This window comes from Camponotus vicinus, unplaced genomic scaffold (assembly GCF_025532165.1).
Source record: "Camponotus vicinus isolate PSW18456_S1 unplaced genomic scaffold, iyCamVici1.0 SCAF_4, whole genome shotgun sequence".
In the NCBI taxonomy this organism is placed as follows: domain Eukaryota; kingdom Metazoa; phylum Arthropoda; class Insecta; order Hymenoptera; family Formicidae; genus Camponotus; species Camponotus vicinus.
In genome coordinates this window covers 21,856,965-21,873,646 of record NW_028141976.1, presented here as the reverse complement: position 1 = coordinate 21,873,646, position 16,682 = coordinate 21,856,965, and the positions used below count along the sequence as shown (strand labels likewise).

Below are 16,682 nucleotides of genomic sequence, written 5' to 3'. Positions count from 1 at the left end.
AAAATAAATGTAAAATATTGTGTCAATTATTTAACATTTTTAGTTTATCAATAAGTAACATACGACGAATGAGTTATTTTAATTTAAAATTTAGAGTGAACTTTCTGGGACATGTGAAAAATATTATAATTAACATTTTATTTTTTACTGTGTACGATGCTTGTACGTAAAAATTAATTTTCCTGAGCATCGAATCAATCGCAATGATGCACAGTATCAAGAAGTAACTCACTTTATCCAAATTTGAAGAATCGCGCACAGCTTTCGATGCCTCAGGAATATAGCATGAAAACGATAGATTCAATTATTCTTATTTATTATTCTATTATTCAATTATTATTCTATTATTCTTTTCCCATGACTGCAATTGCGCACGCGAATGCAAAAACGACCACCCACGACGGGGACAACGTAAAAATTGAATCGGTCGACATGCGACCGAGGTGAATATCGTTATACTCGACGTTGCGCGATATACCGTATGTGTTGACAGAAACGGCTTGCTCAGAATCGAGCTTGAACGATGTAACGAGCGTCGTTGTCGGAACGTCGAGTCACGCAGCGTGAACGAACGTAACGTGCCGCTGATGCATTTACATGCAAACGACGGCACATTTTTCTCTCCGTGTTTACCGCAAAAGATGACGATCCTCTCCCAGAATTATATGGATGGAGTAATAATACGAAAATATTTAGATGCGAAGCTGCGTAAAAACATTAACACAGTCGCCATCACTGCCGTCCTGCAGCTACAATACGTTGTAATTTAAATGCAGAAATTGCGGAAGTAGCCGATTCCAAGCTACGATGGTGGAAGGACTATGAACTTGTGCTTTATGTAAATTCGACATCTTCGTGTAAATTCGACCAAACTCCCGTCGCGCTGTATGATATATTCGAACACTATCGTTATACTAGATACATGTACCTGGTACACGTACATGCACATGCCCGGACACGCGCCACTCGAAAATGCAAAGAGGATTTAATTATTCCTCCGCGTTGTAAGAGCGCTCGCGCAAAACGAAAGAACGAACCTCACCTTTAACAGAGTTATTATGGCAACGAAAATAGAAGCAAAGCACGGTACGTTGTAGAAATTCCGGAAAAAGCAATCTGATGAAATGATTCTTTGACAATTCAAATTGTGATGCTCACGGCAATGCATGCAGTGTAACAATAGAACAAAGAGATCCTTCAGATATGTTCTGCGAAATATTTGTACGTTGTGTAACTATAAATAACATCCGATTCTATCATCTAATTTTTATCCTTCATCATTATATCATGCTGCGTTTAATGGAGCCTAGGTATTGTTATTGCATAGAGATATAGAACAACGATGATATTTTTTACACATAAATTTCATTCAAGACTTTCTTAGATATATTCTGGGGCAGGATTAATAAAATATTCTATTAATACTTCTTTTTGACCATTATTGTAGAATTAATTTGTGCAATTAAGTTCTTTCATTCATCAGTTAAAACATGCTCGTGTTAAACGTTTCTCACGTATACGATACAATAAATTGACGAACTTTTCAAAGTTTTAATTAAAATATTCAATACAAGGCAACATGGAAATAGCTTACTTTTCGACGAAACGCTACCAAATGGCCGCTACGTAATAAAGTAAAACGCGGCCGAATATAGCGCTCGATTTCACGAGCAGTGTGTTTTGAGGAAAACAGAAACGGGTGCCGTAATACACTGGGAATTTTACGAGGTCGACGGGATCGATAGAGAAAATAAAAGGGAGGGTGGGGAGTGGGGGAAATAAAAGGGTAAGAATACTGCACGGTAAACGAGTAAAACGTTACGAGAGAAACAGGAGAGTGGGGGTATTTTAGGTAGTTTTACGCTTTTCTGGTATTTATTGTTTCCGGCACTGCCAACGCAGCAGACATGATTTGATTATGGTGCGATCATATTTTTATGATTCCAGGAATTACATTCCGTTTCCAAGATACATTTGCGCCGGATGAAAAATCATTGATCGTATCGAGAGTTCGCTCTATTATATTAATGCCGCGAGATTTTATTATCGCAACGTCAGACGCACGTGTCTGTGCTCATCTCAATTTAAAAAGCGAACATAATTCAACTACGAGATGTAATCGTGGAATTCTTGATTCTATCGCTGCAAACGATATGATCGTAATCAGAGTCGTATTTTTTTGTGTAATAGTCTTTAATTTATTTTTTAGCCGCACCCGCTAACGCTAAATTAAAAACCCTACCGTGCGTATCTTCTTGCACTGTCGCGTACTATTTTGCGGGATAGCAATAAATGCTCTTTAGTATTATCCAACTACGTTTGCGATTCAGGACACATATACACACACATGTGGCGATTTACTTAGCTGATTTACAAATGTGTTTTACTAATTGCCACTCCGTGCTGCGTGGCCACAATATTTGCACGCACGTTGCGGATACGTGCGTGTACTCACATAAGTTTGTTCGTGGAATAGTACGTGCTGAATTTATCTCGTGGAAACATATATGTTATTATTCCCGTCAATGTATGGGTGAAAAACGTACATATATTTGAGATGTTTTATGAATATTCAGGCCTCTTAGATTTTTTAAATGTCATCTTTAATCATTTTCTAGTTTGAGTCAAATAGCATTTTATTTGTTTTGGTAGCTTCTCATATTAATAGTAAAGATTTAAAACACTCAATTAATCTACTCATTAAACATAATAAAATCAAATAAAATTAATGAACGTTAATTATATCGTATAATATTATTGGTATTTAGATTTTATCTATTATACTATATCCGTAACGATAATTTCAATTAATATCATACAAACTAGCCAAGTATGCGGTTCACTGCCTTTTAAGGTTTGGAAAAGTGCAACATATCAATCAGATCGCGTGTCGGTTTACGTGTCGCAATATTTCCCGAGTATAGCGACGTTTGCATGCTTGCGGCGGCGTATCTGATGCGATCGCTTATAAATACATTCGCGACGTTATTAATCATACGGACCGACGGACTAGCGCTAATTGAATGGATCGTCGCCGTTTATTCGGTCGCGTTAATCTAACGATCGCTAATATGTAATAACTAACAAATGTGCATTTGAACTCGTATTCGCGCGACCGCTGTGCGAGGGGATTAACTGTCCGCTGCAAACCCACTGAATCCCTTTAAAGCCGCCCTACGAAACACCAGGCTGTTACGTGTCGGACCGGTTAAAATAGAGACTGTCCGGCTCTCTGAGCCAGTCCACGTTCTACATCGTCACGTGTACGATCGATGACATTATGGCATTTTAATGAGCGTCGCGTGTTAACCAACTAGTGACATTCGGGTGCAATTATGCGTGCGTTGTTTGATACTTGCAACGAAGGATGCAATGAAACGTTGGCGACGCGATAGTCGGTACATCGAAAGGGAATCGCTTTGAAACAAGCTATTTCAAACCGTATCGGCAACAGTTTGTTTTCACGTGTCCAACTATTCAACGCACGCTGATACGCGTCGAAATCAAGGGAGAAATGGTTGCCCGATGCATAAAATTCGGTAAAATATGACTTTATGCATCGCGACGATTGTCAACTATATTCGACGTGATATCGTAGACGCTAAAACAGCCGTTAACGCGCGGAATTTATAGATAGATGGACAAATATTTATTTATTTCTTGTTTTTTCTTTGAAAGAGGTTTTACAAAAATTGTATAGTGCATATAATGTATTAACGTTGTGCATATAAAAATATAAATTTTACATATATAACAATGCTTCTCAGCCTAATTAATCTTTATCTAGTAATTTCATTTGATAGCTAAATTTTCGTAATAATTGCATAAGTTTTTTAATTATTTCTAAGTAATCTTCGAACTTATTTTATTTCCTAAATTTATTCTCTAGAGTTCCTTTGATCTTATTTTCTTTCATTCCCTTTACAATTTTCTTCATCCAGTTGATTCCCTCTTCCTTCTTTCCCAAAATTTAATTTATTCTTGTACTATTTTTTATCTCTATACAATTTGTTGCTGGATGTTCTAATGTTTCGATTCTGACATCTTCTATGCATATTCTTTTTTCTGTTCTTGCCAAAATTTGTTGAAAATTTGACAATAATTTTTTGAAAATCTTTCCAATTTTGTTTTCTTAAGTATTTCTATATCGTACAAAACTTTCTATATTTTATATTATATTTGAAATTCTGTTTTATTCTACGCGGAACTTATAATTATAGCTGCATGCAAAAATAAAAAATGTTTATTATACATTAAAATTTAATATTTCACTATGCAATGCGAATAATGATCAAACAGAATGATAGAACAGTGAAAACCGGTGGGCCGATTTAAATATTAAAAACACAATCAAAAGATTAAAAAACACAAACATCTAGTTTTGAATTTATGCAATACTGGCAAATATTTGTAAGAGAAATTAAGGATTTTAAAGGGAGGAGAGAGAGAGAGAAGGCCTATACATAGTCGCTATAAAAATCCTTAAAATAATATTGATGAGCTTCAGACCGATGGACAGAGGAAAATGTGGTCATCAACCTCTTGATGCAATTATAACTCTCGTGGAAGAAAATTACTACCCTTTCTTCTCCACAATCACCCTCGCCTATCACGGGTTATGTATCTCGAGACATAATGCAACAAACAGACAAGGTAAACGGAATGCGGACGGTGAAATTCGTCGAGTTTACGAAGCATACACAAGGAACGCACACATGCCATACAATATAGAGACTGAAGGAGATGGATAGATGGATAAAGGAAGAGTATATGTGTGTGTGTTTATGTATGTGTATGTGTTTAAGGAGTAAAGAGAGCAAACGAGAGCCGGAGGCAGAGAGCATGAGAAGAGAGTACGAAACAGAGGTGAGGGAAAACAGTATAGTCGGTGTTTACACAGCGTTTACCGACCAGGTAATTACCCGCAATGCTTCGCGCGTTCACTCTCTCTCTCTCTTTCTCTCTTTCTCTGTCTCGCTCGCTCCGTTTCTATCCCTTGGTCTGCGCACTGCGCGAAACGCCTTCAACATCAATCACTTACGGGTGCGATACGGAACTCTGAGTTACGGCCGACCGCCACGCAAATAGCCCCTACACGACGAAAAGAAATAGTGGACGGATGCAACAACCGAGGAGCGCAGCAGGCATGCAGCCTGGCCTGCGTGTCGTTGGAGGGTCGTTCGAGTTTTTAGCAACGCGAAGAAACGCAAACAAAGCAGCTACTGCATTCAAGATCATCGCTTCAGAGTGAATCTTGTAGTATTAAGTCGCTTAAAAGTAATTCTACGCTCGTTTGCGATAAGAGATTTCTGATAATAACGTTGTAAGAGATTCGCACGATTACTGTGTGATTAATTGAATGTTTCTTCTCTCTCGTTTGATTGCGATTCAGGAAGAAGTAGAAAAAATCGAGTATACTATCGGACATCTTATGCGACGATATCGTCGAAAAAATAACAATCACCAAGTAGGAGATTAATACGTTACACACGCAGTAATTCCGACAATTCCGCCGACGCGAAGGCTGTCTACGGATGTCGCGAGATTTACCGAATACGCTGGTATTCTGTAGGATATAGGATAAAGGAATTTAGACGTAAGGAGCTTTTCTCACTCACGTTCCGACATAGCGACGTAAAACGACATAACGAATTAAATTTTTCAAGGGAAAACAATGAGAAAGGGAAAATAATATGTTACTATTTTATTTATAAATTTATTTATAAATTTTATTCTATATTAATTATATCCTATATTCGCAGAACTTGAGCTAAGCTATGTAATGTACGCCTTCGATTGAGTAGAACAAATCATTCACGAGCGTTGTTATAGTTTATTAAGTCTTTGAACACGATATTACGTTCCAATGGCACGCGGCAACTTAATCTTGTTGATAGCATCAAGTAGCGAATGACAATATTAATATGTTGTCATAAACCTCCGTTGCGCCGAGTAATAAATCTCTTTTTTTGCATCGAAACACGTCGGTGTTTCGATATATTTCTACAAAGAGAATTTAAAAATACTTATCTTTTGATTACGATCGGTTTCATAACGCCAGCTTATATATGCGGGGGCGTTAATGAGTTTAATCGATGATCGTTATATATTTTTTTTTTTTACGGTGACTTTAATGCCTCGTGCTCGTATAACGAAGCAAATTGTAATAATGCCGCGCGAGAGCATTGCGCGTTGAAACGTCAGGATTAAAATCTAATCAAGTTTACTGCGGTACCATTGCAACGCGAATTTAATGCGTTACTGGCATACTCGAAATCCCTATCGGGCGTTCGTTTCGGTTCACTGAAGAAATCGATACCGCCGATTGTGAATGAACTATTTTGCAACTATGTTGCGTCTATCGAATCTATCACCGATTACGATAGATTCGATACCACCAATATTCCTGCAAGACTAGTTTACAGACAATGCATTATAAATAACAGATATTAGGAGATACAGAAGTGATAAGTATATATGTATATAATTTGAAAAGCGCAGAGAATAAGAAAGAACATTAATTCTTTACGAACGGAGAGATCATATATATCCATGGTCATCCGTCAGTGTCATGCGTTACAGATAAGCTAAAAAAGCTGCGCGAGGATACAATATAGCAACTATGGTGCAGCGCGACAAGATATATATCAGTATAAATGCTAGTATATACTATAGAATTTTTAAATTAAAGTGTTTGCAATAAGTTTCATTGTAATACATTCAACATATTTACTTCAGTTGGATCGTATTATGCCATACAATCACGTTAACAATATTTGTCCCCTGATATCGATCGTCACTTAGAATTCAGTGATGAGTAGGGATAGGCACTTTATGCTTTGAGCATAATAGCATAATGTGTCAAAAATTGTTCTTAAGCTCTAATTTTGATAGTTATGCATAGTACACACTTAATATTGATAGATTTCAATCGCATAATAACGCATAATAAATTCTTCATAATAAATTCAAATAAATTCATAATAAATTCGCGCAGCATAATACAATTCTCGCATAATTATGGCATAATGGCCGCAAAAAGTCCGTTTTTACACTTAAAACACTCGGATTTGGGGAAAAAAGGCTTTTTTTTCTTTTCCTCTATTTTTTCTATGGCGCTGCCATATATGGACCAGATAATAAAGTTAGAGACTTGTTTGCATAAAAAATTAATTCTTTGTGTTTATTAATAAAAAAAACTAAGAAAATAATGTAATCCTTTTTGCAATGTAATCCCTTTAAACAAATAAATAACTTTAAGCAAAAATTGCAATATTTTTAATACAAAAACAAAAAAGTCTGAGATTACATAATTGCGCATAAATAGCGGATTTAACACGCATAATTGGCGCATAATCGCTAGATTCTCGCGCATAATGAGGGCATAATCAGGCACTTTTTCTTGGCATAATCCAGGTGTTCAAAAGCATAAAGTGCCTATCCTTAGTAATGAGAAAAACTCGATTTTTGGTTTAACCGATAAAGCAGACACGATAACGACGGAATTATGGGTCGAACTTCTTGCAGAAGAATTGGACAAACTTTAATGGGGATACAAATCGTAATGAAATGGAGCTATTTGCTGGAAAATCCTGTTGTCCCTTATCTTCCGGTCCACTCACATGTACACATCACCGATCAGATAATCATTTCTCTCGCCGCGTTTGGCGACCCCGTGCCTCACGTGGAAAAAGAACAACTTGAATCAACGTCCGGTTTGCCTAATGGAAGAGAGCCTCTCCATTACGATGGAGACACTCGAACCGCTTGACCCTTCGAGCAGTCCCACTCTTGAAATTCCGCGTAATACGATGAAACGCCGGAATCCTTACCTAATTAAATTTCCACCGCTCCGATTAACCCGATATCTCAACTCGATATCGCTGAGTGTCCACGAAATGTAGGGCAACGTATCTTTCTTTTTTCACGCTTAGCAGTTCCACCATTTTCTCTCTCTCTCTCTTTCTGTCTTTCTCTCTCTCTATTTCTCTTTTCTCTCTCTTTCAATTCGGATCAATCGGTGCTGTTTAATCTATACGTGAATTTTTTCATCTCTTTTATTATCTTTCTACTCACACAGAGTTCGTACGATCATATTTATTGTACATAATTATTGTATTGAATATAAAATCACTGAAATATTATTTATTTTTATTATTTATCATACAAATTCTTTATATATATATATATATATATATATATATATATATATAAAAGTAGTAAGACTAGGAGAGTTCTAACCCAGGTCCTCTCAGGGAGGGTGAGGCGCGAGGGGAACCGCGGTGCGGGGGGAGTGACGTCACGCGCGGGGAAGGGGGATCCGCGGCGCGACCGATAGACGAGGGGGTCCGCGCGGGGAAGGGGGATCCGCGGCATGACCGATGGACGAGGGGTCCGCGCGGGGAAGGGGGATCCGCGGCGCGATCGATGGACGAGGGGGTCCGCGAGGAGAAGGGATCCGCGGAAAGAAGACGGTGCGAAGGTGTGAGAAGGATAGCGCTACGTGTGGGAAAAGGATAGCGCTAAGTGTGCGAAGAGGACAGTGCGACAAGGATGGCATCAACGTACGACAAGGATGGCGTCAACGTGGGACAAGGACGACGCATTGTAAGATGGCGCATAGGTGGGAGAAGGATGACGCAAAGGTAAGTGAGTGACGAGCATATGAGCGAGAGAGAACGATAATATCGCGAACAACACGTGCGAGAGAGAGAGACAACGATAATATCGCGAGACTTACAATTAGCGCGTGAGAGAGAACGATAATATCGCGAGATTTACAATTAGCGCGTGAGAGAGAACGATAGCACGTAAGAAAGAGAGAACAATATTGCGAAGACGACGAGTGTGATAGAGACAATGGCTGCGTTCAGCAGGAAAAGCTGCTTTGCAACTGTCGTAAAATTCGTGAATCTGATTGGTGTATGCTCTTAGATTCAGTCAAAATTAAGAGCATACACCAATCAGGCTCACGAATTTTACAACAGTTGCAAAGCAGCTTTTTCTGCTGAACGCAGCCAATGACTTATAAGAAAGCATGAGAAGCGATCTGCCTACCGCTTCTTATACTCTGAGACATTTTTGCCTATAACTTAATAATTATTGCGAATTTTGCAATATGGTAGAGGACTTTTCTTTTCAGTTTGACCCAATCTATCACCACTTTTCGTTTGATCACTTAATAATCAGGCACCCTGTATATTAAAGAAATATTTGTCATTTTTTCTTTTTTTTTTTGAAATAAAAGTTTCAATATAATACATATCTCTGAAAATTTTTTCGGTAATTATACATATATGATGAATTTATCTTTGTCTGCAATGATAAGTTTTTTAACAATTATAAATGAAAATTAATTTGTTACGAATCTAACAAGCGAATTTATTACAAATTTAACAAAAAATAAATCTAACAAGTAATAAATAAATAATCTGCTACAAGTTGAAATATTTTTAACAAATTTATCTAATAAAGTTTTGATTTTAATAAATCTTAAAATCGTCTATTTAATGCTATTTAGCAAAAATCTTATGTTGCTTTATCATAAGAATTAAAAAATAAAATAAACTGAAAAGAACTAGAAACCATTTACGCACGAGTATTTCATTTAAAAAGTCTCTACTTCTTCGATACACACAATTGTATAATTGTGATTTTTCCATAGATATGATATTATAACCGAATCACGAATTAATACTTTAATCTTTCTATTATTATCATCTTTTGTCATCGGTCGTGAGCCGATTAATACTTCGATAAATAATATTGCGAATTATTTCACATTATGGATTTACCGTATCTAAAAGGAGTTAATGATAAAATATTTTATCGCGATTACTATATAAATCAAAATTCATTTGTAATACGAAAATGAATATAAAATTAATATATGCATTATTTATATTTTTTAATTACGATGAATATATATAATAATATTCTTTCTCTTGTCTTGATTGAAATCAAATTTATATATGAATATAATTTCAATTTTCCTTTCCTCATGTTTCATAAACTTATCAATTTATGATTATTACGAAAAGATTGCTTTATTGTGCAATATATCTTTTTCGGAGTAATAAGACTGATAATCCTTTCTTCTAAAAAAGAATACATTTTCAATCAAGATCGTACATATTTTATAAGCATTAGTTGAATGCTACTAGATGTTAGATGAATGTCTTGCAAGTTCAAAAATTTCGATAAATCACAAAATTATAGTAAAGTTTGCGATTTAAATGAATTATATTATTGTACAAATCAATAAAGGAAATAAAGAAAATATTTTTTTAAATATTATGGTATATGAAAATGTTTGTATAAATTGTAATTCTTTTATAAAATATTTATACAAATTTTTTAAATTAATAATTTATTTGTGTATGAAACGTGTTACATTTATTATTATTAATTCAAAAATAAATATTTTATTATATCTTTATTAAATACACATGATAGTCTTTTTCTGTGGATCTATGCAAATTTATATGAGAATTCGAGAAAATGTATTTAGGATTCCATAAAAAATAAGTACAGTTCTGCTAATCTTTTTTAACAGATATGGTAATCTGTCCTTGTATTTTGCGATAACGCCATGCATATTTATAAAAGCGGATACGCCTTAATTCGGACAGTTATAAACGAATCACAGTGACGTGTTAATAGGATATATTTATATACGATACGATATTCTCTTCTTTTCAAGAACGAGTAAAGCAAGTGACAGGGTGAGCATGTTTAATGAATTTCTAGAATAAGATTATGAAAAATTGATTGAGATACTTCTCAAGATTTTTTTTTGCACGAATTCGAATTTTATATGTAAATAATAGATTTTTTCATTTGTAACAGTCAATTTGACCCCAATATTTTTTGTTCGACACAGAAATATACTTAATCGTCATTGTCTTCCTGGCATCTCAGGCCGCCGCATATGTGATCGCCGGAAATGAATCTTCTACTTTTGAAGCAGAGAACGAATGTCCGGCGGCGGATCCTTGCCCGCCGAAATTGATATATTACGAAAAGGATTGCAGTCACTATTACGAATGCAAAAATCAAGAAAAGATCTTGAAAACCTGTAAGACCGGTTTATACTTTAGTAACAAATGGCAAGGTTGCGTTAAGCCCGAAAACTCGGAGTGCGACTGCAATGATGGGGGTGGCTCCGGGGATGGCGAGGAAACCGAATGTGTTAACAATGACGATCTACTTCCGCACGAGTACCTATGTACTAAATTTTACGAATGCAAAAAGAAAAAAAGGCCCTGCGCGATTGTCCGCTCGGACAATTTTTTGACAAGGATAGAAAAACTTGCGTTCCAGGGAAAAATTGTAAGGCAGTAGGAACCGAATGTGAAGACGGTGACCTTATCAATCACGAATGCCAATGTAATAGATACTACTCATGTATAAACTGTCAGAAGATCTTGCACGAATGTATGGAAGGATACTACTTTGATATAGATTCGTCGCAATGCGTAAAAGGCACTTGTCCGGTACATAACAAAACGTGTACTCAGGGCGAAAAGAAGAAACACGAGTGTGACTGTAAAAAATATTACGCATGCGAAAATGAAGGCTGGATCGCTCAGGAGTGTAAGAAAGATCAACATTTTAGCTCGATAGAACAGAAATGTATAAAGGGAGAAGCTGATGAATGCAACTGTACACCTACACCTACACCTACACCTATAATACCTGGCGAGTGTCCAGATGGTGTCCCCACATTATGGCGTCACGAATGTGACTGCAGATTGTATTACAAGTGCATAGAGGATAAGAAGCAACTACAGATTTGCGCTTGGGGCAAATATTTTGATTACGTGAATCAGGTATGCGAAGAAGCGAAAAAAGTGAGTCCCAAATGTCAAAATACCTGGGACGACTGGTTAACTAAATAACTATCAATTTTGAAGAGTAAGAAGAGAAGCTAAAAGTATAGTAACGAAAATATAGTACGAAGAATTAATTGTAATGCTTATTAGAAATGTGTTACCATATTGTAGGAATGTATTATTTTTTTTGCTAAGATATTTTAATAAATCTGATGTGTGTATATATATAATCTAACAATAAGATTGTTTCCTAAAATTTTATTATCAAATCGATCTTCTGATACCATATTATGGATATACAAATGGTTAAACTTTCAATTCAGATATAAGATTTATATAAGGATTAAAAAATTCTCACTTAATCTGTAGCAAAAGTATGTCATTGTGCATATACATATATACAGGGTGACCCATTTTAACTTAGGCAGCCAAATAACTCGAAAAATAAGCAAGATAGAGAAAAATGTTTTAGACAAAAGTTGTATGGTTTCGAGGGGGCCATAAGATGGTATCATTGGTTTGACCTTGAAGAGTCATTTGAAGGTCACGTGAAGATCACTTCAATTTTTTTAAATAGAACATCCTATATATTTTTGTACATTCTTGTAGCTCATCTCGAGAGCTTTCCAAAACACTATAATTAAGTACATTTTCGTTAAGTACTTTTTGAGTTATGAGGCTTGAAATAATTTCTTAATTTTACATAAACCGTAAAATATCTTGTAAAATATTCATTTTTCGATTACCTTACCTTAATAGTTTTATGTACAAAATAATGAGAGGAATCAATTGGTGTAAAGAAAACACATAGTTGTTTCGAAGAAAAAATATGTAATTTGCAATTAACAATTCCATATTTTTTCTTAAAAACAACTATGTGTTTTCTTTACACCAATTGATTCCTCTCATTATTTTGTACATAAAAGTATTAAGGTAAGATAATCGAAAAATGAATATTTTACAAGATATTTTACGGTTTATGTAAAATTAAGAAATTATTTCAAGCATCATAACTCTTAAAGTACTTAACGGAAAGGTACTTAATTATAGTGTTTTGGAAAGCTCTCGAAATAAGCTACAAGAATGTACAAAAATATATAGGGTATTCCATTTAAAAAAATTGAAGTGACCTTCACGTGACCTTCAAATGACTCTTCAAGGTCAAACCAATGATACCATCTTATGGCCCCCTCGAAACCATACAACTTTTGTCTAAAACATTTTTCTCTATCTTGCTTATTTTTCGAGTTATTTGGCTGCCTAAGTTAAAATGGGTCACCCTGTATATATATATATATATATATATATATATATACATATACATATATATATATATATATATATACATATATATATATATACATACATATTATTATATTATCGAAGAAGATTTACTATTCACAGTTATAAACATATTCAGTTACATGTGAACAGTCGTTCCGTATGGAAATACATTTTGAGCGGAATTAGCAGAAAATGACTAATTAATAAAGCGCGCAACGTGGCATGACACGTTTTTTCACCATTCCGCAAAATGTAATAAAAACGCAAAATACACCTACGGCATTTCTCGTTGCTAATTTTGCAGCATATACAATGTACGCGTGCACTTCGCGTTGGCAAAGTCGAATGAGGGACATAATAATTAACGGAGTCTCAGTTCATTAGAAATTTATGTTCGGGATTACTAACGACTAATTTCTGAAACAAAATTCTCAACAAAAAAACCGATAGCAACAATTTTTTAAAACTCGTGGTCAAACTAATTGTCCTAATTATGCAGAAAGATCGTAATCCCTCTGTGCGGACTAACAAGCTACTTCATCTTGGAGTTGAAATTAATTAAAACTGTTTGACCCTTATGAAATAAATTATGATTAAGTTTTTAATGAAAATTCTAACGGAAATATCGCGATGATAACCTCAGCGCTTCAATTTTTGATGCTTTACTGTAATAACTACATTCAACTAACAGTGAACACTGGAGTTGATTGTCCGCTTTGATGAACAAATAAAACTGTATATTTACAACGCAGAAACCATTTGTACAAAGACAAAGCTTAAAAATTTGCGAGCTAGCATACCATGCAGCGTCGATCAAATGCTTTTCTGCATAGCTGCATTCAAATAAACTCAAAAATGCGCGAGTGCAACGATGATTGTAGACTTCTGCATCGCGTAACATTGCGTTACGCCACGTCCGTATAAAGTGTAATACAAAGTGTTATCCGATTCGGTAGCATAATATTCAATAATGCATGCAACTTCGACCGCTTAAATGGTTGCATTTCTACATCAGTACTATATGTATGTACTATAACCGACACGAAGAGAGCGAATTGCAACTGTGGCTGAGTGTAAATTTATCAGATTAGCTGCATTCACACCAATAAATGACAAATAGTGCATGATAAATAATGCATGATAAATTTATCGGAAAAATCCGTCGATTAATAAACTATAAACTGTAATATAATTTTTTATATTATAATAGTTCAATACACGAAATTAATAAGTATTGGAAATAAATTGAGCAAAGAATAATGAATTATAATATGTATTCTTTTTACACGACCATGATCGTAAATTAAACTATTACAATATAATACAATATGATATATGATACAATAAAATACATTATTATAAAATAAAGTGTTAGCTATATAGAATTATCATTGTATGCAATAATAATACAAAATGTACTATTATTGACATCTCTTCTCTTTGATGGATTTAGATTGAGTTCAAAATAATAATTAATATAATATTGTAATATACAATTCATAATATTCAACAAATTCACGAGTTAACCGTGAGTGTAATGACGTATATATAATTCGATCCGGATATTTAAAAATATACTTTTATTTTCGCTTTTTACATATTTGGAAACGCGAAGGATTTATTTCATTAGTACGATACATGTTGGCGTGTCACTCGATTATTTAGCTCGCATAATTGGACTGTTATCGATGCTGTCATTAATAATGAGTAACCACGGTATGAGTAATAACTCAGAGTACTGACGTTTTGCAGCAAGTGTGGTTCACGATCGTTCCCAAATTAATTCGCTCAGGAACATGCACGAGCCTCCACATCCGACCGAATATTCGCATGGCTTTATTTCGTACCAAGCACCGTATAATGCAAATGCGCGTAGAGTACAATTCGATGAGATCGAGTTTATCATCATGTACATTATAATATTATCGGCGCATACCGACAAACTCAACGAATTTCAAAACAATTCAACAAATCGCCTGGTATTTACTTGAATAACACGTCGATATTTCGATTATTGATTCAAAAAAGGTGACACGATACTAGAAGAATATATTTGTCAATTCTTTTCTTATATTTATACAATATATATATGTACAATTGTCGTTCAAAATATAGATATAAATTTTTCCCAATCAATTAAAAATAAGGGTTTATATATTGCATAAAGATGCATATTTTTTTTGTAGAATTTCTAGCTAATATAATGCTTTCTTTCTCTCTTTTAATGGTTTACATACAATGCTTTTCTAACATCAAACACATTTACGAAGAGAATAATGGAAGCACTACTTCTTTTATGTATGTAGCCGACATTCCAATTCTACATGAAAGAAGCATTCAAGATGAACGTGCTCGATCAAGCATGAACTCTCGCACTATGCAATATTAAATTGTACCGCTGTTGCGCGTTGTTGGCGAACTTCGCCGTTTGATATGCTCCCCTATCTGCCGATACGTAGACACATGCGGCGATTGCTCGGGACAGCCGGGCATGCAACTCAGTGAATTGCATCTGCAGCTGACGGCACAAATTTACATTTGTTGCATCCCCGCGCGAGATGTTTGTTCTCATAATAAATTTTTGTGAGTATCGCTCGTTGCGCGATATAGCTGCAGCTGCTATCCTGAACAATCGCCCGCATTTTGACAGGTCCGTGTTGCACGTGGCAGTTTGACGAACGCGTGCACTTGCCCGTCGATGATCCATGAGGGATCCATTTCAATTGATCTCGTGACAGATGCAGCTGCAATTATTCCTTCTTTATGTGCCACTTTTACTTTATCCGAATGCAACGTTCCCATATATAAATTTTTGAAGAGATTAACGAGAGCCTATTAATTATAATTTCAAAGAGAATTTTTTGGAGATTGAAATTTGATGTTGACTCTTCAATAAAAATTTGTTTATTGAGATTTATTAATAATAAAAAGGTAATATACAATATTATACCAAAGAAAATTTCACGAAGAAAGTGTTAAGAAAATATTTTATTTTATAAGGTCAATAATCGCGCATGCGCATTTAAATAATTAAACAATATACAATAAAGACAATCAAAGTAATATATTACATAAAGATTAAAAATTTTAAGTAATACTTGTGATAATAAAAATTATAGGTATATATAATATTACGAAGAATCTAAAAAAAATTCTCTTATTAAGTGTATCATAATTTATTGAAGAATTTATGAAATATGGATGATAATTGTCGAGCTTAAGGCTAAATTTCAATCTGAAACGTTTTAACTATTATATCGTAAAAATTTCGTCATTTTCATGTGTCAGATTTTCGAATTTTCAATAAATGTTACTTTGCAGTTTTATATTAAATCTTAACATACATATGTTAGATAAAAAAAGATGACTGTGATTTCATTTAGTTTCGCTTCACATAATGACCGACACAATGTCATTTGTAGAGAACGCTCGAAGTTCATTGATCGTGATTCTAATTCCATTTTATGGTGATGCAATTTTCAATAAGTTTTCTCGCCGTGTCGAACAGAAAGCTTTGGAACTGAATCTCCCGTGGTTTCTTTCTTCGAACAAGGAAACGTAGCG

General features: G+C 34.8%; 1 pseudogene; it reads left to right on the top strand.

Moving 5' to 3' along the window:
- Window positions 1–8,634: 8,634 nt before the first annotated feature.
- Window positions 8,635–12,080, top strand: LOC145969766 (peritrophin-48-like; annotated as a pseudogene).
- Window positions 12,081–16,682: the final 4,602 nt, after the last annotated feature.